Here is a 22128-nt window from a genome sequence, read left to right on the forward strand (position 1 = left end):
TTTTTGGTTTGACCCTCATTCCTTGGGACGGGGTGCTAGGGAAACAGGGCTATTGTGTGGGGTAGTGTATTAATACTTGGGTATTAATTTTAATACTTAAGTATTTATTTTACTGTTAATAGTTGTTTTAAGATATTTTGTACTATTATTACAATTTTTAATATAAATATTATTTGAAAAAAGGATTGTCACTTTTCCCCTGGGACAGATGCTTGGAAATCAGTGTTTATGGGTGGGGGAGTGTATTTACACCAAGGTATCAATTATAATACTTGTGTATTCATTTTTTTTTACAAACTTAACTTGTTAAAAAAAAAGAAAATAATGGAAAAATATTTAATACATTCATAAAAATATTTTAAAACATTTTTTAAATTAAATTACACAATCAACACCTGGGTTGGCATGCAAGGGAACAGGGGTTTTGGGTTGGGTAGTGTTTTATTACCTTGGTAATAAAATTAATACCTGAGTATTAATTTTGACTGTTATGATTTTATAAAAGGGTTCTTTTTCTCTTAATTTATAAAAAATGTAAAATAATAGAAGGGTTTAACACTTGTCCCCTGGGACGGAATACAAGGGAATAAGGTGTTATGTGTGATGGAGTGTATTAATACCCAGGTATTAAATTATAATACTTCTGTATTATTCTTTTTTTTAACTTCACTAATTCTAAAATTAAATAATGTAAAAATATGTAATACATTTATAAAAAATACTTTACTTTTTTTAAAGTATGTTTCACAACCAACCTCTGGGATGGGATTCAAGAGAAACAGGGGTTTTTGGTGGGGTAGTGTATTAATACCCGGGTATTAAAATGAATGCCTGCGTATTCATTCATACTGCTATAATATTATTAAAAAAGTTATTTTTATCTGAATTTATAAAAAATAAAAAAAATAATAGAAGGGTTTAACACTTATCCCCTAAGGTCAGGATGCAAGAGAATTAGGGGTTATGGGTGGGGGAGTGTATAAATACTCAGGTATTCATTTTAATGCTTGGGTATTAATTTATAATACATTTTTTATTAACATTTTAAAGAATTAAAATCAGTTAAATAGTTAATAAAACAATAAATAAAAGGTAAATATGCTTAAGTCAGAGTATATGTAGTTCATTATTTAAGAGGGATAACAATATAAAATATAGATATAAAATAAAAACGACACCACAAAATGCATTTAAAAAAGTGTATTTATATTATAAACATATGACAGTTAATTTAAATGTAAAAAAAATTATAAAACGAAATTTCAAAATTGTATTAATTTTTAAAATTCAACATTGCAACTGAACTGTACTCTAACATTTGTTTAAAAAATGTTAGGTTTTTCCATGGTTTCCCATTGAATTCAATGGAAGAAAATGTCTCATTTCATTTTTACTAACACAGATGATGTTGCCGGTTGTACGTAACTTTCTAAAGTTGGTGGAGCGTCGCGGTCAAGATCGGATGGAAGGAAGAGCTGCGCTCAGGTAAAGCAATTCAAAAACTTTTGTACGTGGCTAAGTTTGTTGTAAGGAGAGTGGAAGAAGGTTGTTAGAAATAAGATAGTATTATTTTGTACGTTTTGAATGTATTACCCCACATTTTCATTCCTATGCAGGTAGCAGTTTTAGGCCCACGTCGGGTCGATTGCTTTCTTAACACTTTTGGTTTTAGAATTATTCTTTAAACGAAAACTTTATTATTATTTTTTTTTTTAAAGATTTCTTTATTGATTTCAGCATTCCAGTAAAAAAGGCACAATCAGTAGTAGGCATACATTGCAAATGGCTTAGAACTGGGTCACATATTACAGCAGTACAAGATAAATCACACCATGTGTTCAGATGAGCGTCCATTTCTTCTAGACAGTTCCATTTCAACATTTGGGGATATACTCAGGCCCCCTCTATGTGCATTCTACCTGCCCCTATTTATTTATTTTTAAACCAAAGAGTTAAGAAAACAATCTTTTGTAAATAATTTGAAAGCGTTAAAAAAAAAAAAGTATTTTGTCATCGCGTTTTTTTCGTGTAGCTGGAAGGTTTTAGAGCACAGATGGCATAATAGATTTTTCGGACTTGTTAGGAGTATTGCTGATTGGATTTTCAACAAAATGGTCGATTACTGTGGATAGAGGATTGCATTGATGGATTACTTGTTGTGATTTTTGCCCAAAAACGTTCATTTTTTCAGGATTTTTTTGGGGGGATGCGATTTTTTAGGAGGACAGAGTATTGTTTGCAGAACTAATTTTGCTGACAATATGACGATGACAAACTGTGCTCTATTTTCTAAAGTGTGACTCGGTTTATGGATTTCAACATGGTGTTTCGATTACTTTCTCTGGATTTACGGACTGCACACGACTCTTGGTGAAATGTTGGATTTTACCTAAATCCAAGGGGTGAAGAAAGAAGACAATTTAAGGTAGAAAACCCAACTTTTTTTTAAAAAAGCCAATTGAATTTGTAAAAAATATTTTTCAAATCAGGCAAGTAAGGTAGAATAGGGGTTAGTGTAGATTAGAAATTTAGGATGTGTGCAATATTTTCTAGGTAGTCTGAGGCCACCATCAATGAAAATTGTTGAATTTGACCCAATAGTTGCTCAGGCATTTCTTTTGTTCTTTCAGAAATTTGTGGGTTCAGACTACCATTCAATGATTGCGCTAGTCTCCTTTCTAGGAAACTTTGCTCCTTCTTCAAAATTTCCCAAAAAATATACAAGTTTGGGTGAGGTTTTCCAATAGATTTGTTGAAGGAGTTATGCCATCCCTCTATGTCATTGTTTGTTTTTGCTCCTCCCTCTAATCAGATCGTGTAGCAGTTCCACCGCTCCACATGAAATCGTGGTTTCCTCCTGCGACCTGACCTGCTTAGATGGCCAATTGATGTGTCTCAAAATAATTTAGTTGGGGTGCCAATTTTTCACTGTTTGTTAAAAAATAGTCAGATTCAGTAATAGATGCGTAGTATTCATCCACACAGTCAGGAGGAACAAAGCAAAGGACTGTTAGGTTTTTTAAACTTGAATTCCAGTATACTGTCTGATATGTAATCCTCAACTAAGGATGTTTTTTTAATTTTTTGCCAACATGCCTCTGAAAAGTGAAAAAAACATCCTTGAATTTGGGTTTCTGGATACATTTTGGTGATGGTGTTAATCATGGGTAATTCAAAGTCAATAAACACTTTTATAGGACTTTTGTTCAAGGTGTTAGCTTCTACAACTGATAAAAATTTACTGTATATTGAGGTTTGCTTATCGGGGAGTAAACTGTACACTAAAGGTACTACTGTGTTATTAATGTAGGCATAAATAGTGTATATTTGGGTGAATGTATGGGGTGTAGATTTCAAAGTCCCATCCGTCATCCAAATATCACTATTCCTTAATTTCACGAGGTTATGGGTGGTGCTAAATATTATTATTCTTTTTTGAGGGTTTTTGTTATCATGCAAGAGAAAGGTTTCATTAGTAACTGTGACAGTTCAGGAGGAATGTCAATATCAGAGTATGTTTTGGGTGTTACAGGTAGGGGGTTACGTGCCTGTTTTTTACGCTGTATAATTCTGCGTAAGTTTAGGATTGTGGGCATACAACTGGCTACATGCATAGGAATGTTTTGGGATACCTCCCTCAAAACTGAGCCACAGAGTTCATTGGAGGGGGTGATATGTCTTTCATTTGGTCTATGTTTTCTCTATCCTCAATCTCCATTGCAGAGGCAGAGTGGTTATGTTTTGTGGTCCTTTCAACAGTGTCACCAAGATAACTGCTCTGCCTGTACAATGGGATGAGTAATAATGCACACACCTCCAATGACACCTGGGCTCAGTTAATATCTACTTATAATAAATGTAGCCACTGTACTTTAATAACCTATTGCCTCAGTTGGATTTCAGGTATGTTGCTTGTCTTTCAGTTGCCATTTTGATTTTGGACTGGGGAAAAAAAGCAAAATGTTAGAATTTTGACATTTTTTATTGATTGCATCCTGTGAAAAAAAAATTAGGTTATTGATTGCCAATTGTATTTTGAAACTACATGCTGTTTATGCATGCTGCGATTTTGTGCTTTTCTTTCTTTTGTTGAATTCTGCAAAAAGAATATCGGGCTTTTATTTTTTATTTCACTCACCTTTACAATGTTATTATTGTTTATTTGCTTGTCCTCTACATGGTTTTGGACTTTTTGCTGGTAGTTGGGTTGATTATGGTGTCCACACTTCGGGTTGTTGTTTGGTTTGTCTGAAAGATAAAGATGAGATTTGTTGATTTTTTTGTAAATTATCTGTCGTGAGTCTGCTTTTGCAATTTGTTATTTGGCTTTTTTTTATAATCAACGTTATTGATTTTGAGAAAACAAAAATTAATCATGACAATACAGCACTTAGGTCAATATTCAATGGTATTTCAAGTACACTGGTAGTAACACTGTATAACATGCACAGTAATCGGAGCACTTCACAAAAAACAAGCAAGCAATCAAAATGTGAGGAGTCTAGTTAACAGACACCCCTATCCCTATGGGTTTGTCCATTTGCCCCATATTTTTGGTATTTGGCTGGGCATCCCTTGGCCTCAAACAAGGGTTTCTCCTGGACGGCGCACCAGTCTACTCCTCTATGCCATTTTGCTTTTTTAGAAGGTCTGGTTGCATCCATGCCATACCAATATCGTGCTTAATCCCCCCAGAAAAATGTATCTGCCCAGGACCCGTCTAGTCCATCCATGACACCTTGGAGGAGGTGCATAGGGTTGTGGGGTACCTGCCAGCCCAGGACATGCATGAGTTCAGATTCTACCCTATCCCTGTATTTTATAAGGTGGGGACATGACCAGACCATGTGGTAAAAATCCTCTGCTTGTTGACCGCAGCAGGAGCATTCAGATGAGGCGCGCAGCCCCGACTTTTGCAGGCGCTCCAGGGTCAGATAGACAGTATGAAGGTCGTAGATTTGGACGAGACGAAGCCTGGTGGAGGCGGTAACGGTTTTGGGGGCCATAAGGGCGTCTTGCCGGTCCTCGTCCTCCAGAGGGCCCAGCCATTCCTCTCATCGAAGTCTGAGTGAATCAAGTTCTATAGGGCCATTATTCGTAAGGGTGCGGTATATTCGTAATGTTTCTCCGTTGCCCAGGTTTCCCATCATGATCTGCGCCTCCAGTGGGCTAAACTCTGGGAGTGTGTTGGCTGTTGCTATGTGGGCATTGAGGGCGTGACACAGCTGCAGGTAATTGTAAAATTGCGAGGCGTGGAGGGTAAAGCGCCCCTGCAAGTCCTGGAAGGTCCTTATGTGATGTCCCACCCACACGTGATGTCCCACCCACACGTCACCCAGTTGTGATATGCGAATTTGGTCCCAGCGTTTGAAGCCTTCCAGTTCTACCACCTCAGCCAACAACACACCCTGCCAGAGTGGTGTTTGTTGACTCAATTTGCTGTCCCATTGAGTGTGATGCAGGACTGAGCGCCAGACCAGGAAGACCGCCTGAGTCACCGACTGCAGCGCTTTAGGGATAGGGCATCCGTACATGATGGCGTGGATTCGAGGGAAGTCCATGTCTCTTAGCTCGGTTTTATAGGCCGGGTCAGACCACCCCCCGGTGAACCAATCGTGAAGGACAAGCAACCGGGTGGCTAAGTAGTATAGGTAAAGGTCAGTCATGCCCATGCCTCCATCAATGGGCGGAATATGGCAACGGGCGAGAGCCATACATGGTCTCCCATCTCCCCACAGAAACCGAGTGGTCATGGCATCTATCTCTTTGAACCAGGTTCGTGGGTAATGGAAGGGGGTGTTTTGGATGACGTACAGGAATCGGGTGAGGATCATCATCTTAAATAATACCACACTTCCGAGTGGGTTTAGAGGCAGGGTTTGCCAATGTCTGAGGTCTTCTTTGGCCTTTATGACAAGCGGGGTAACGTTTAGTGCCCATTCTAAGTCAGGAAGCAGTGTAACCCATATACCCAGGTATTTAAATGATTGTCGTCTAATGGGGATGTTAGACTGCCAGTCAAAGCATTAGAACGGTGGAGGGGTACAGGAGTCGATTTTGTCGGGTTGAGTCGGAGGCCAGAAACCCTATCAAGTGCTTGGAGGGATTGAAGACATATAGGGCCAGAGTTGGTTGGGTCCGCCAAGAAGAGCAGGACATCGCCCGCATATAGGGCAATTTTGTCATTATGGTGACTCCCCCATGCCCAGCCCTGAATCAAGTCGTCTGCACAAATGAGGCACGCCAGGGGCTCTATCGCTAGCGCAAACAGGAGCGGGGAAAGGGGACAGCCCTGTCTCGTGCCTCTTCGGATTGGAAACATTTCCGAGAGGACCCCATTAATGAGTACTCTGGCTATAGGGTTGGAATATAGGACCCGATCGAAGCGTCGAACCTGCTGACCCATACCCATCATTGTTAGTACATCCTTTAGATAAAGCCAGTCGACTGTGTCGAAACCTTTTTTTTAAATCGACATGGAGGAGGGCTAGGCAGTGACCAGTGCTGCGTGTTGGCATGAAGCCGCATTGGTCTGGGTGAATCTGTTTTCTGAGAAAGGGGCACAGGCGCTGAGCCAGTACTATGGCGTACATCTTGACTTCGGTGTTCATTTGGGAGATTGGTCGGTAGTCCGCACAAGCTGATGAGGGTGGCTGGGTCTTGGGGATGACCACAATGGTTGCCATGTCTGTTTCAGGGGGAAATGCTCCAACTTCTACCACATGTTGCAATAAGGTGGAGAGGTGGGGGACCAGCAGCTCCCGATAGGTGGAGGGGTACAGGAGTCGATTTTGTCGGGTTGAGTCGGAGGCCAGAAACCCTATCAAGTGCTTGGAGGGATTGAAGACATATAGGGCCAGAGTTGGTTGGGTCCGCCAAGAAGAGCAGGACATCGCCCGCATATAGGGCAATTTTGTCATTATGGTGACTCCCCCATGCCCAGCCCTGAATCAAGTCGTCTGCACAAATGAGGCACGCCAGGGGCTCTATCGCTAGCGCAAACAGGAGCGGGGAAAGGGGACAGCCCTGTCTCGTGCCTCTTCGGATTGGAAACATTTCCGAGAGGACCCCATTAATGAGTACTCTGGCTATAGGGTTGGAATATAGGACCCGATCGAAGCGACGGAACTGCTGACCCATACCCATCATTGTTAGTACATCCTTTAGATAAAGCCAGTCGACTGTGTCGAAACCTTTTTTTTAAATCGACATGGAGGAGGGCTAGGCAGTGACCAGTGCTGCGTGTTGGCATGAAGCCGCATTGGTCTGGGTGAATCTGTTTTCTGAGAAAGGGGCACAGGCGCTGAGCCAGTACTATGGCGTACATCTTGACTTCGGTGTTCATTTGGGAGATTGGTCGGTAGTCCGCACAAGCTGATGAGGGTGGCTGGGTCTTGGGGATGACCACAATGGTTGCCATATCTGTTTCAGGGGGAAATGCTCCAACTTCTACCACATGTTGCAATAAGGTGGAGAGGTGGGGGACCAGCAGCTCCCGATAGGTGGTGCAGTACTCCTGAGGAATTGATATTTGGCTTTTAAAGTGATTTTTGTGGGGGGCTTGGTCAAAATGGCGGAGTGAGTGGACGTGTTGTCCTTGAGCTCTGCTCCAGCTGGGCTTACAAGCACTGTTTACAGCATCCCTAAGCTCCCGGCTCCCCGGTTGAAGACTCCCTGGTGGGACTGCACCCAGGGGACGTCAGCAGCTAGGCGCTTCGCCCCACCGAGCGGCTTGCCACAACGGACATTGGAGGTCCCGGGGCTGAGGCGTGGTGGACGGGGCCACGCTGGGACTGGTGCGCATCCCCTCGGCGGGCCTTTGGCAGCGGTGAATACACAGCGCACCCCCTAACAGCACAGGTGGGGTGCCCTCTGCTGTTGTCCCAGTAATCCCTCACTCCCGGTCACTGCCCGGGGACCTGTTGATGGGCGGTGGCCTAGATCCGACCGGAGCACAGTGGTGAGGCCTAGGGCTGCTGGCATGGCCTTTCTGGCCGGAACTCCCACGCGAGCCCGCGGGCTCAGCGACGACGATCGACTGAGCCCACGGAGGTGTTCGGAGCCCCCGACAGCGCTGCATGGTGCCTGACCTGGGCTGGAAGAGGCTCCTGCTGTGCCGGATTGCTGCGGCGGCCTGTGGAGGACTGGTGGTGTGAGGCATTGGATTTCTGCCGGTGTGCAGGGACTGCAGAGAAGGTAGTGTGCGCGCCCTGAGACTGGGGGATTCTGTTGGGCCCGTTAGCCGGAGGGGTGGTGGAGCCTGCCCCCCTCCCTGCAGCGTCCTCTTGTCTGCCTCTGACATTTGCCTGAGATTTTGATCCAGCAGACAGCACTAGGCGAGGCCTGGTACTATACTCCACTGCCCAGTGGTCCGCAGACAATGGAGGACACAGTGCACAGGTACAGAGGCGCACCCATGGGGGCCTGATTGCAGTGGTCTCCGCATGGTGCCCCGGGGACCTGCTTACTGGCTGCTTGGTGACCTTCTGTGTCGAATTTGCCCAGCTGCTCACCCGTTTATTTAATACTTTTGCGGAAACGGGCTCCCTTGCGGCCGGTATGCTGCAAGCTACTATCTCGGTCATCCCCAAACCGGGGAAAGACCCGGAACTTTGCAGCTCCTACTGGCTAATTTTCCTACTGAATATTGATGCGAAGCTATTCTCCAGCATTCTGGCCCATTGACTGAACCCTCTCATGCCCGGTTTGATCGACCCGGATCAGTTCGGCTTCATCCGGGGTCGGCAATGCGGAGACAATACTAAACGGATTTGCACTTGATTTACAATGTGCAACGCTCTAAGGAAGAGGCTCTACTCTTGGCGGTCGACACGGAGAAGGCCTTCGACCGCATGCACTGGCCATACCTCTTCACTACTCTCGAACGCTTTGGACTAGGGGTCAGGTTCCGAGGATGGGTGGCGAGTATATATAGAGCTCCATCAGTGGAGGTCAGGGCCAACAGCCTGCTCTCGAGCGCGTTTCCAGTGGGGAGAGGGACCAGGTAGGGCTGCCCTCTCTCCCCCTTACTTTTCGCCTTATATATGGAGCCTTTCGCTCAACGACTCCGGGACAACCCATTAGTGCACGGTGTCCCTTTGGGTCAGTTCGCCATCTCATTCGCCTTTACGCCGACGACGTCATTTTCTCGGTAGCCCTACCAATTACTTCATTGTCAGTGATAGTGGATGATCTGTGGGCCTTTAGCCAGGTCTCAGGCTTTAAAATAAATAAGCAGAAGCCCCAAGTGCTCAATCTTACCGCTGCACAGGTGACAGTTGACACCTTACAGGCACTTTGCTTTTGACTGGGTGACGGAGGGTATCACTTATCTGGGGCTGTTTCTTTACAAAAGCCTGGGTAAAACTGTGGGGGTGAACTACACAATGCTTCTCTCGCACATACGCAAAGACTTGACCCGTTGGCAGCGCTTACCTTTGACGTGGTTTGGGTGGCTGGCCGCTGTTAAAATGAACGTACTTTCCCGGGCCTTATATCTCTTTCAAACGCATCCCTTACAGCCCCTGTCGCACACGCTTCAACACATACAAGCCGAGATCGAACGCTTCGTTTGGGGCCCGATTTCTCCCCGCATGCAGAAGTCCCTGCTGCAGCACCCTAAAAAGGAGGGCGGCCTCGCACTACCCAACATCCCCCGCTATTTTCAGGCCTCATTGTTGCGGTACCTCGTGGAGTGGAATCTTCCTAAACGATGATTTCCAGCCCGGGATGGATAGGAGGGTTGGCCAACATTGGCTGGAGGGTGGGTGTAAACGCCTGGGACATCTGTTTGACATTCAGGTCCTCTCCCTTAAGCCTACGCACAACAACGGAACAAACGACCTTCCGCAAAAAATTGAAAACATGGCTCTTCTTCTAGTTCCATCCTCTGGTTCATCCTCCCACCCCAGGATCGCCCGCATGCGCCATGAGACTCTCTTGGGACGTGATATGTTGCGCAATAGAAGTATCCAGACTAGACTAGACTAGACTCATTCCTTTTAAACAGCTTCAAGTGGACTACAGCCTTACTGACTCAGATCTCTTTTTACACGCACAAATGATGCACTGGGTATCCAGCACCACAACACGACCCTTGGCCATTAGACCGATGCTGTCGTTTGAGAAGTGGCTCCTGTACAAAAAAGATGATCACAAACGTTTCTCCGAAATATACTCGTTCCTCTCCATGAGCGATGAGAAGACTCGCTCGGCAGGTCAGAGGCTCTGGTAAGTTCAGCTGGGACGCACATTATCAGACAAGAAGTGGGAAAATGTCTTCTATAGGGCTCATCACACCGCACACTCCATGGGGCACGCTGATACTGCATTTAAAATTGTATCCTACTGATATCACACCCCGGCCCACCTAGCCAGGTGGAACCCTCAATGTGATGGCCTCTGCTGGCGTGGCTGCGGTAGCCATGGTACCCTCCTTCACCTGTTGTGGAACTGTCCAAAGCTCACTAGATACTGGGTGAGTGCACTTGATGACATAGATAGGGCCTTTGGCACCACCATTCCTAGGCTTCTTGCTTATACACTTTTAGGTCTGCCCAACGCACTGACCTTCCCCTTGCGCTCTATCAGAGGTAAACAGATGGCGCTAGCGCTAAATGCCGCACACCGGGAACTGTTAGCCGGGTGGAAATCAGACAGGATCCCGGAGCATACGTAATGGCTGCACCAATTATGGTACCTTTTAGGCATTGAGAGGCTGTCAATGGCTACCCTTGGGAATAAATCAGAGTATGCTAAGATCTGGGCCCCCTTTATTTTCATTCTATCCACAGAATTCTGCAAACTGTCCTGTGCTAACTATCTCCGGATTTTGAAATTGATCCCCGAGGATGGTGTGGAAGCATAGTGCAGTCCATCTTTGCAGGGCTTAAAGACCCTCTCTAGACATGTTGTTTATCACATCCATTAGTTCACAGGGTAGATTGTATTTTCTTTTGATTTTGCTCACTGGAGAGGGGTGGGGTGGGGGGGCGGAGGGCGGCCGTTAGGGTTTTTTTCTGATGTTCTTTTGTTCTCCCTTTTAAATGCACGCACTAGCACTTAATGGTTTGTTTCAGGCTTTCGGTAGGCTGCTGCTCATACTTCCCGCAGCGCATTGGACTCTGCCACTATCCACTTATTGTGGACATTAGGGCTACCACTTATCTTTCTTTACCAACGCGGCTGGCCCTGCTTTGGTTGTAGGCGACATGCTGTGTATTTACCAGATTGGGTGAGGCCTGATTTCACTGCCTGCCCTCCTGGTTTGAATATGACTCTGCTGGGCCGCTGGGTTGTAGGCGATACTGTAATGTATTTTCACATTTAGGCCCCCATTAGGATGGCAGGCGGACTTCAGTCCGCCCGTCACCCTAGTGGTGCTGGGACCGGCCGCCAGTGGTGCGGCGGTCCTGCACTGCCAATTAGGATGCACATCCCGCATATTCAAAATTGTGGTGGGAGGTGCTGTAAGCAGCACCCGCCACAATGTTGAAAATGCATGTTGTGCATTGGCATGCACAACGTAACAGGCACCACGCGGTGCCTGCCATCTTGTTAAATGCCAATGTAGGGGGTACCACCCAAGTGAAGCCCTCCCCCCCGGGGGACCACAACTGGCCCCCAAAGTAAACTCTGCATGCTTTTCCATGGCGGAGTCTCCGCCATGGAAAGGCATTCCACAGCACACATCATAATATGGATGGCGGTACCTCCAAGGCACCGCCATCCATATTATGCTTACCGCCTAACGGCGGAAAAGCAGCGGGCGGTCTTTCCGTCCGCCGAGGCACCCCCGCAATGCTAATGTGGCGGGGGTAAATGGCGGGGAGTAAATGGCAGGCTGTTTTGGCAGGCGGATCGCCACCGCCGGTCGGGCTGTGGCGATCCGCCCACTATGCTAATAGGCCCCTTATTGTGCTGCTAATAAAAATCGATTTAATACTAAAGTAATTTTTGTTTTGATCTATTTTTTTTTAAACGTATGGGAATTGGATTAGTTAGTTTTGGCTGTTTCCTGAGGGCTTAGGAATAATTTACCTGTGGAAGGCCTTTTGATTTTTTAGTTACTCCTGGAGAGATTTGGTGGAAGTTCAGCTACTGGTTGTTCTTGGTTGTTTGTTTTTGCAGAATAAGTAAACCTGTAATAAAAAAGTTATTTATTATATGTTCAACTCTATTATATTTATGTTGTTAGAAGAAACAATTGTCAATTAACTTGCATTTTGTACATCATCACTTTTCAACTCTTTCCAAGAGTCAAGCACGTTTTCATATTAGATTAGTAAATTTGCCCCCCACCACTGTCCATCACCTTTCTAGGGGCTATCAATTGGCGGAGCTAGAATAGCAATTTTGGCCCCGACCACTGTCCAGCACCTTACCTGAGACAATCACTTGGAGGAGTTAGAATAGTATTTTAGCTCCCCTCCAATGTCCAACACCTTCCCTGAGGCAATCACTTGTGTGAGAAGTTAGCCTGGCATATGATGTCCACTATTCTAGTGGGCACCTTGCACCAGTCTAAACGACCCTTATTGATGGTGGTTGTAAAGTCAACCTTATAGACAAGCTATCCGAGAGGTAGCATGGACAAGCAGTCATAGGCTAAAACTTCAGAGAGCATGTGAACCAAGCTGTTTTACCAATTATAATCCATTGAGTACCAAATGTAAAGACACCACACAAGGTATATATCAAATATATATGTATTTATTTCTAACACAACCCCTCTGCACTCTTTATGAGGTCAGAGATCGAAGTACATCACAAGTTACTCAATTAGCATACGATAAGTTGCACAAATACAGTTATGCCCTAGGGGCCTCACACACCCTATACTAAGTAGTGGTATAAGAACCACGACAGAAACAGTGAGTAGGCCTAGAGCCTAGGGAATCGCTGGGGCTACACTAAACAACCAAAGGTTAGGAAGTAGGAGGCCCACGGGAGACGCGTGCAGTGTCTAAACACAGTCGCGAGTTACCATTGACTTATAATGGAGAACGAAGAAGTTACAAAGTTACTGTTTAAGGGCACTTCCGGATGGACTACGACAAAACCCCTTTAGAACTCTAGGACACTTCGAGAGTCAAGACCCACGGGAGCACCAGAGTACTCATGTTACCTCACCCAGGGAAGCCGGGTGCATAGGTGCCTTTTGGTGTCGGGTTTCGTCGATACTTTCAATGGAGATCTGCAAAGAAGTGCTGCAGGCGGCCAGAGGAAGAGTGTCTGGGTGGATCGAAGATGTGAAGAACCTGAAAGCAGAGGGGACAGAGTCTGGGTCACTAGCCAGTGACCAGGAAGGAACCAGGAAGGAACCAGGCGATGTCGCGATGATCTCAGGTGAAGAGGTGAAGCTTGTCTCTGCAGCCACGAGGACTAGGAAGCTGGAGCAAGCCTAGAGCAACCAGGAAAGCAGTTTGGTTTCAAGAGCGGGCCCCACTCGGCACTCTTGGAGTGTGGAGGGCTGAGCTTCGGTGCAAATGGTGCTCGGGTCTGGGGCTTCTCGTACTCCAATGCACAACTTCGAGTTACCTCAGGAGTCGATGCAGTTAGCAAAATGTAGGATGTCCAGGGTGTCCTGTCCCACGTCTCTCGTGTCCGCCACGGGTCTCAGCTTTGCTGTGGATGTGGGTCGGAGTCAGAGAAGTCTGGAAGTCCAGTTCCTGTGTCGCTGAGTCTTCGGGTTCCGGCGGGAGCGTCGACAAAGCAGACCGGCAAGTTACTGCTGGTGCGTGTTTGCACAGAGATGTCTTCAGTCTTCTAGTCAAAATAGAACGTCGAAGGTCCAAGAGTTCTGTATCAAAGTTTCATTCCAGAATAATCTGAAGTCCTGAGGACACAGCTCCTATACTTATACTAAGAAAAGGGGCTGGATTACCTGCTAGGTCCCTCCTATGGGTGGACCTGGGAAGGGGGTGGTTACACCCCTTTCGCTTTGTCTAGTTTCACGCCAGAGTGGGGCTGGAGTGCCCCAGCAACTGTTTTGAACTGGGCTCTGCATGGAGCACCTTGTGTGCCCCAGGCAGTGTCTCAAAAAGCATCTGCTGATACAGCCCTCCCTGTCCCACTACACATCTGCCTGTCTGGGGAGGTGCTGGCACCTCCCTGGACAGGAAACCTATTGTCCAGGCCTCCCCTGCCGGAGTTTCGTCCCGCAGCAAGAGGACAGACTTGTGTCTGTGGCAGCAGCATCCATTTTGTGATGCTGGGGCTCTGTTTAACTTTAACTGGGTAAAACAGTAAAATACATGTCTTTTCCCTCTAGAAGGGTGGAATGCTACCCCCGCTGCCAGAATTGGCGGGGGGGGTAGTATTCCAAAGTGTTTGACACCTTACTCTACATGTTTTGATAAAGCCAAACCAAAGTTAGCATTAACCGCGAGGATTATAATGCACGTAAGAATATATGGTATGACTATATTATAGAACAGCTATAAGGAGATGGTTCCGAAAGCTGCAGAGGGGCTCATCTCAGGCTAGGGCACCCTCTCACATAAAACCAAGCACTCTGCCTCCAGGATTGTCGAGGCCTACCATAGGAGTGACTTATAGGTGCATATGTGTCTATATATATGGGTAGATATAGGTATACTATATCTAAGTAAGGGGTGATTACACCACCTTACCCAAGCTGAGTGATCAGCCTGTGGTGTCGGTTTGGATGGCCAGCCAGGGGTGGCATAATACATGCTGCAGCCCCTGGTAGGCCTTAGATGCACCTATGCCCTGGGTACCTATGGTACACTATACAGGGGCTCACAAAGATGACCCAATACCCAATCTGGTATGTACCTAAAGTACAGTATATCAATTTAGAGAGAGAGCAGCTGGGCTGTGGGTCTTATTAGCAGGCCCATAGCCACACTAAAGTCCAAAAACCAGAAAATCACAGCAAAAAGTGGGGGTGACCATAGGAAGCAGACCCTACTCTCCTACAACTTGGAGAAGTTAGAATTGCAATTTTGCCCCCCACCACTGTCCAACACCTTCTCTGAGGCAATCACTTGGCAGAGATAGAATAGCAATTTTGCCCCCCACCACTATCCAGCACCTTCTCTGAGGCAATCACTTGGCGGAGTTAGAATAGCAATTTTGCCCGCCACCACTGTCCAGCACCTTCCCTGAGGTAATCACTTGGTGGATTTAGAATAGCAATGTGCACCCCCACCACTGCCCAGCACCTTCCCTGAGGCAATCATTTAGAAAAGTTAGAATAGCAATTTTTCCCCCCACCACTGTCCAGCACCTTCCCTGAGGCAATCACTTGGCGGATTTAGAATAGTAAATTTGCCACCCACCACTGTCCAGCACCTTCCCTGTGGCAATCACTTGGCGGAGTTGTAATACTAATTTGGCCCCCCACAATGTCCAGCACATTTCCTGAGTCAAACACCTGGGTTACTGTAAGGAAATGCCTCTTTTGATTGATCACCCCAAAGTTCTCGACTGAAGCTGCTCTTTTTTTTCACTCTGTATATGTTTGATTGGCTTATACCTAATTGGTATAAGTTTACTTACTTATAAGTCCCAAGTATGTTCTTACCGGGGGGTACCCAGGGCCTGTAGGGGTCCCATCAAGGCTGCAGCACTTATTGTGCCACCTTTGTCGTGACAATGAGAAAACATGTGTCCCAGCCTGCCAGTGCATAGTAGCTGGGCAAATTCAAACTGCTTACTCAACGTTGTCATTTAAACTGATGGCAAAGCCCTAACCTCCCTTTTTAATATACATAAGCCACCCCTACAACACGTCTATTGAGTTCAAAGGCAGGGTGTTCTACATTAAAGAGCAGGGCATGTATTTTTCTATGTCCTAACAGCAAAAACATTCAATTGTTTTTACTGCGTAAACCTTAACAGCCCCATTGGCAACTACAGGGTTACACTCTCTGACAACTCAGCTGTGTTATCTTCTGAATAGGACCACTAAAATTGATGCTTCAAGATATCAAAATAATTGTTACTTTAACCCCTCCCCTGCTGATGACGGAACCGCTCCGTCATCAGCTACGGTCGCGCTGTGCTGATGACGGAGCGGTTCCGTCATGGCCCGGCACGCCTGCGCGGCGCGGATTCCGCACCTGTGCTGAGCGTTCTATTGAGCGGGGCGGGCCATGACGGAACCGCTCCATCATAAGCACAGCGCAACCGACGCTGGTGACGGAGCGGTTCCGTCACCAGCATGCGCCCGCCGCTCTTCCGCCCCGCCCCCTTAGCACTGCGTCGGAATAGCCGCCGCAGTGAAGGGGTTAAACCGGACTTGATGCCAAAGTCAAATTTAATGTCACTTTCCAAGAAATGCTACTTTTAGAGAATTGCCACTCTGTTGCCCAAGTTTTCCTGTGGCCACTCGCAGATGCCGACCACAAGACAGTTTATTCCTTCCTGAGAAGTGTGAAGGATTCTGAGGAGCAAAAACAATAGAGGTTTGCCATTAGAAGAGATGTCACCTCTCTCTGGCATGAAGCCCCACAGGCTGTACGCCCAAAAGGCGAGCTTCAATGGCGAAGCCTCCTTTGAAGGGCAAATGGTGGACACACACATGAAGGGCTGCTCTTTTGTTGAGGCAGACGGGTTGGTGTCAGGGACAGAGAGTGGAGACTAGTTGTCTAACAGGTTTTTCCGTGGTGTGTAGCCCTTAGGTAGCCACACCTCTAGGATGGGCTGCCAAGTTCCACACAGCAAGAAAGGGATTCTGCCATCTGGGGAATAAGCAGAATAGTTCACTCTGGATAGCTATATTCCACATATAGCAGGAAATCATTATCAGGCAGGGAAGGTCCTAGTAGCATATTGGTTAGTAACCGCTCCATCCCGAGGGCACTTTCTGGGCACAAATATGGCACCCATGGCTTCCAGATCACATCTTGACTGGAGAGAGGACCAAAGAAGGACCGCCCTGCTGGCAAGAGAGGCTGGACTAACCGCTGCACTGCACCTGCTGACCCTTGGGGTATAGCAAAGAGAGGACTGTGTCTGTGGTGCCTGGCTCGTGAAAAAGTAGCTGCCGAGCCCCAGACAGGAGGAAATGTCACAGAGGAGGAGATGTCCATAAGTCAGTTGGCTGACTTCCTGTTACAGCACCAGGGATACAAAAGCTAAAGAGCTCTGTTCCGGCAAGTCAGTAGCCATAATCGCTTAATCGTCACTGACCTATGAAGTACAACCAAGTCCTGATGCTCAAAAGTTGCACCTGAGTCTGCCGGACCTAGGAGAGTTACCGATTGCAGTTTAGTCACAAAAGACAGACACTAGCCTTCCCCAAAGGGAGGCGCTGGTTTTGCTGTGACTGGAGACCAGTAGTCTAGTGGTAACTGGACTTTTGCTTGACCAAAGTGTACTTCAAGGACATCAAACCATGTGGCTAAAGTCACCCCACCTGGAACATGGGCCGAGGAGTAGCCCCAAGAACACCCCGTAGACCGCACAGTATTTTCAGCATCTTACAGCATCCTGCATCCCTTGCATCAGGACTACTCCATTACAGTCTATGCCGGTTTATAGATATAACCTGGATCTGGACTTGAGACTGCTTTGGTGACAAGGTAACTGTCCTAATACTCTTCGTTGGCCATCCTGATCTTCCCCCTGCCTGATTTGATTGCCCAAAGCGGGCCTGAGTAGTCAAACACAACCCATTAAACGTTTTACAAACTTTGCGGTTACCATTGCTTCTTTGCACTTGTTAGTGAAAAGCTGTGATTTACAATTTACTTAATAATTCATATTTCCAGAACCCGCCAGTGGATTTTGTCCATTTTAGTGTCTAAAAATGTATAAAACTAAGATCTACTTTTATAAATTGGTATCAGACTTCTTTCATGTTGAGTGACTTTATTTAGTTGTTATGGTACTTCTAAATGCTTTACACTTGTTCCTTTGTTTACGTCGAACTGCTCAAAGCCATAGTTACCCAGGATTGAGCTACGGTTTAACAAACAAGCTGACCGAACCCAAGTTGGTAACGCGAGTCTATCCCAATGTGAGGTTGCACAACCATACCATATAATACACCACTTTCCTCACAGTTACGCCATCACAAACGTGACAGCTATAGTGCATGCATTAATACATGTACATTTTATCGTATGGCACTTGTAATATGTGTAGGAAAGAGCCCTTTTTTGACATGGTCACTCCCACTTTTTGTCCATTACTACTGATGTTCTTGACTGGATGTGAACTGGGTCCCAGCTAAACGGGTGCCAGTGCTCTTTCCCTAAAACCTACATCAAGCTCAATTGTACCCCAATCGGCAAGTGATTTAGCACCCATGTAAGTCCCTGGTCCTATAGTACCCAGGGCATGGGTACTATAGAGGGTCCCTAAGGGCAGCTGCATGTATTATGGACTTTAAGGGACCCACACAAAAACTTCATGCAGACTGCCACTGCAGAATGCATGAAAGGGTGCAAGCACTTCTGAAAACTTGACATTGCATACACCCTGTGAGCAATGCCCAAGTACACGTCTTATATGCAAGTCACCCCTGCAGCAGGCCTTAGAGCTCGAAGGCAAGTTGCATTATATTGCGTATGAGGGGTCATCTGCATGAACAGATATGCCCCTGTAAAGTGTAGTTCCGTTACTAAGACATTACAAGTGATCAGGAAGCCATTGTAAAGGTATGTACTGGGAACTGGACATTGCGAGTTACCCAGCTGCATAATGGTTTCACTGAAACAAATGGTGGTTGGTATCAAACACCTCATTTCAATATAACTATACTTATGCCAGTATTAGATTTATTGTGACATGCACCCACAGGGCACCTTAGAGGTGCTCCCTGAAAACCTACTAGTCCACTAGGATACTGGCTGACTGGTATCATCTAGCCTGCAACCACAGACAGCTTTCTGACCCCCTGTAGGTGACAGCCTGTGCTCTCAGAAGCCAGAAACAATGCCTACTCCGGAGGAAGGCTAGTGATTTAGCTTATCAAGGCCAGATGCGTCAAAGCCTCTGCTGCCTTTGATATGCAACTCCAGCTTTCCCCACACCTGGGTAACACCACCCCCTGCCTTGGCACCCATTTGGCAATAGAGCAGGCAAAAGATTAGCTAGTCAGAAGGTGTCTCACATGAAGTGGCCAGTTGAAGAAGGGTTTTACCATATTGGTTGTGGTGAAACTAGGAATTGTGGGTTAGGATAATGTTCACTCCTTGCAGGAAATGGTCATATAGAGGTATGTAGCCCATTAGCTACTATCCTACACTCATGTTAACACTCCTAAATTCAGTATTTAGGGTCCCCCTTGATACCAGACTGACAGATTTGTCTACCTGGGAATAGAAGAACGACAAAGGAGAGCAGTCACCGGAAATACTGAGGACTTTCCCTGAACTTGCTGCCAAACCCTGCCTTGCTGCTGGTACCTCGACAATTGCACCAACCCGACTCGTCAAAAAGCTGTGCATCATCCCAAGCCCTTGGAGGAGTGTCCAACGATTCACCAACCACGTAACATATCCCTTGGGGTAGAGGAGCCATCCCCCAGCAGCTGCAGGCACTGACTTCACTTATCCGTTTTACTGGCCATCGGGCTCACTGAGGGAGCATCTCATCAAGTGGAGTTCACCATGATTCCAAGAGGTCAGCCCTGTCTCTCTAGCAAGTTTCCAGACGCTAGACCCTCCAGGAGCCTCCCAGCACCAATACTCTGAGTACCAAAGCTTTTCCCTCAACCAAGGCTTGTTGAGTGTCCAGCCCGAACATCACTGCCGCAAAGACTGTCCTATCGACGAGGGACTTCAGGACCAATGAGGCCCAGACTGAGAGTGGCCCTGCAGGCCTGTTTTCTTCCCCCTCTCCAGGTCACCCAAGAACCGTGAGAGCCTCTAACTCAAGCGACCCAAAGGACAAAACACCTCTGTACCGAGCCTCCCAGGTCAGGTCCTCAGAAACTGACCTTGTCCCCTGGCCCCAGAGACCCTCACAAGCCATGCCCCCTCTTTGGATTCTGCGGACCTTGTCCCCAGGTCCCCACCTGAAGCCTTTTTGTTACAGGTTCCCTTCCATTGACTTTAACAAGTAGCGCTGGAGGCTACCAATGCGACCAGCACCTCTGCACCCAGACACATCAGGGCAGGTAAACCACAACTACTGGTGGTTCATTGAACCTTGGCCCCTAAGCACCTGAAATTGTAGCAGGCACCCTCAACAACTGTTCGCAAGTATATATATGCAGTGTATGTTTCCCCTATAGGATAACATTGCCACGTTATTTAAGCATTTTTGCTGTTTTACTGTTAAATCTATATCTTCTGTGAGTGGTGCATAGTAGAGTGCAACAGTGCAGAGTAGAGCGGCAGACTGCAGTGGTTCGGAGTAGAGTGGCGTAGAGTAGAGCGTGGAATGGCGTAGAGTGCAGTGGCATAGATTGGAGTGGCACAGAGTAGATTGTTTCACATTTGAGTGAAGTGGCATAGAGTGGAGTGGTGCAGGGTACAGTGTGGTGGCGTACAATGTAATGGTGTAAAGTGGTGTAGAGTGCAGTGACAGGGTGCAGTGTAGAATAGAGTGGCAATCAATTGGAACAGGTAGTGATGGAAATTAGATTGTACCTCTCTTGTAATGTGCAGCTGTGTCTGTCATCAATACTACCCAACTGAATTTTTCTTTCAATATGGTGCTGTATGGTACATATGCATCATAATGCCCAGAATGCATAACACACTTTAGCCCGGGGCTTCCGTGTCCTTAAATTATTAAATGTACTAATTACTAAAGAAACGTGGAAACACTTTATGTGGATTGTTGTAATGAGTGCTATGGTACTTGTCTTTCATAGAATAGACTGGCACACAGTGGATTGGCATAGAGTGTAGGGGTGTAGAGTTGAGTGCATTGACGTAGAGTATATTGGCACAGAGTGCAGTGGTGTAATGCAGTCTTGCAGAGTGGCGTAGAGTGGAGTGGCATAGTGTGGAGTTGAGCAGAGTAGATTAGAGCATCCTAGACTGGAGTGGTGTACAGTGCAGTAGGGAAGAGTGCAGTGGTGTAGCGTAGAGTGGGGTACAGGGCATTGTCATAGAGTAGAGTGGAGTGGTGCAGAGTTGATTAGAGAGGTGTAGAGTGAAGTGGCATAGATTGGAGTACAGCAGAGTAGAGTGCAGAGTTGTGGAGTGATACAGAGTACAGTGGAGTGACGTAGAGTTTAGTATGCATGATGTGGTACCAGCACATTGCCATTACAGACAACACATTTTCAATTTAAATGACAATTACATTTGCACGGACATACATTTATACTAATTAAATTATACAGCACGCAAATGATGTGTGGAAATTGCATTACCTAATGTATAGATTTGTTTTGATCATATTGAAGTACTTGTTTTCAACATTTCAGAATTAACAAAAATGGTGCTTCATTTATGCGTTCCTAACTCAGATGTATTCTGAAATGCCCAGTTCATTTAAATGTTGTTGTGTACTAGAAAACGAAACTTTGATACCCCCAGTGTCCAACAAGATTGCTACATAAATCTTGTCACTTTGAAGTCAGAGGAAGTAAACACCAAACTCCCTTAGAAGAGAGCCTGATATTTGACCTCTGTCTTTGAATCCACATCAAATGTAACAAAATAAGAACAAGCTTTAAAGGCCTGTTTACAGAAATCAAACACTGGTAGAAGAATATAGTAAATAGGGTTCGGGCACAGGAAGGGCCGAACTCAAGGTAGACTGCCTAAAACAAATAAAGTGAGCAAATAGAAAGCCAGAAAATGTGAGTTACAAACTACAAAGTCAATTCTAATCAACGAGCAGAAGACATTCCTATGACAACTTTCTGAAAATCTTCAAGATGTCTTTAGCAAACCAGACAGCTGTGCTGTCTAGTAAGCTGCGACCTAAAAAGCACTACGGAAGGAGTAGCAGGTTGGGAGAGCGAGAGGAGGAGGCAGGGGGGGGGGGGCTCGAAGAAATAGTACCACAGTCACGTCGGGAGCGGGAGACTGGAACTGATTAAACTTGAATCAATCTGTGCTTCGTCCCTGCACCATAGGAAGGATCGAAAGTGGCATATGGCCAGCAGTGGCCAATTAAGGAGGCTGAAAAGAAGAGGGCCACTGAAGCCAACAAATGATAAGCAATGGGAGGGCTCAAAGACCTTTCTGT

The 22128-nt window shown here is 46.2% G+C and overlaps 1 long non-coding RNA gene across 4 annotated transcripts in view; it reads right to left on the reverse strand.

Annotated features, from left to right (window-relative positions):
- The window catches only part of LOC144823860 (uncharacterized), a 160629-nt gene that overhangs the window by 127162 nt on the left and 11339 nt on the right, over positions 1 to 22128 (reverse strand). For 3 of the 4 annotated variants that reach the window (XR_013608844.1, XR_013608845.1, XR_013608846.1), the window contains exons 3-5: positions 12040 to 12140; positions 4139 to 4248; positions 1186 to 3942 (exon numbers count right to left, since the gene is read on the reverse strand). This is a non-coding gene — a long non-coding RNA (uncharacterized LOC144823860). Of the gene's footprint in view, positions 1 to 1185; positions 3943 to 4138; positions 4249 to 12039; positions 12141 to 22128 lie in introns of those variants that run through there. The other variant, XR_013608847.1, reaches the window with a different exon arrangement.

Source organism: Lissotriton helveticus, chromosome 3_1 (genome assembly GCF_964261635.1).
Source record: "Lissotriton helveticus chromosome 3_1, aLisHel1.1, whole genome shotgun sequence".
NCBI lineage: Eukaryota > Metazoa > Chordata > Amphibia > Caudata > Salamandridae > Lissotriton > Lissotriton helveticus.